Source organism: Oratosquilla oratoria, chromosome 10 (genome assembly GCF_046742065.1).
Source record: "Oratosquilla oratoria isolate Oo_2021 chromosome 10, ASM4674206v1, whole genome shotgun sequence".
Classification (NCBI taxonomy): domain Eukaryota; kingdom Metazoa; phylum Arthropoda; class Malacostraca; order Stomatopoda; family Squillidae; genus Oratosquilla; species Oratosquilla oratoria.
This window is the reverse complement of record NC_134786.1, coordinates 5,887,083-5,888,234: the sequence shown is the minus strand read 5'-3', so window position 1 is coordinate 5,888,234 and position 1,152 is coordinate 5,887,083.

Below are 1,152 nucleotides of genomic sequence, written 5' to 3'. Positions count from 1 at the left end.
GCTGGCCCGGAGACCGGGTGCCAACCTCTTGGGGTAATCAGTGACGAAGGTTCAACACTGGAGCCTAGGGTAGAAGAGGAATATCTGTTGAGCAAGAAAGTGAGTGGGTAAGAATAGGTGTGAGTGGAGGGTGGTTGTAAAATGGACTTAGTAACCATATAGTAAACGCCGAATCTATTGGTCGTTTTAAGAGAAGGCTAGATATCTTTATGGATGGGGCTGCTATCTGTAATTGACATGAAACTGATTAGAGTAGGCCTTATGGTCTCTTGCAGCCTCCGCCATTTTTATATTCTCATGAGCTTTCCACAAACCCCAGCGTATGAACATGGGTGATCAAGTTTCTCCACACTGGATAAGGGACGCATCTCAGAGGAAACATTTGAAGAGACCTATGCATTAAAACAGAATGGTACTGCCTCAATCCCATCAGTTTAATTGATCCTCGCTGGGCTTTACTGAAGACAATACGCCAATAAGTCACTTTTCATGTGTACATGTGAACCATCATGATGCACTAACACGTGAAACACATCCATGAGTACCAAAGATTGTCTTGCATGGACTTGGTCATAACATCCAAAGCCTATTCTCCAACAGTATGTTGATAAAAAACATGTATACTGACTAAACTGAGAACGATGTACTAGACAAAAGACTTACGACCCTAAGGCAAGGGAGGGCAAATCTTATAAGTGTGAATGCAAAAAATCAGTCAAATCATTGATACAAATTTTTTTCGCGTGCTAAGGATTGTCCAACCCCGGCTTACAGAGAATGCTCCAGAACTATATTGACCAATTATGTCTGATGTTCTCCAATTTGTTTCTGAGACTTGCATTGGCTATGGTGTCCTCATTTTCGTGATCTTTCCAGTCTCCGGACAGAATTCCTTTTGACTTTTTCATGAAAACAGATGAAGGATCTCTTCGACTTTCATTCGTGAACATTACAACTCTTCGAGAAAAAATAACTTATGCAATTGAATTAATAACTCTTAATCAATCTAGAAAATGATTATCATGAAGTAGACACTTAGTTAATCCTCTCGTTTTGTCATAATTAGCTGCCTTTTATAACAAGCAGGGGACAGTGTAGTGGTATTCTTGTTCCCTACCATAGGGCGATCATTTTTATTGTTCACAAATGGAT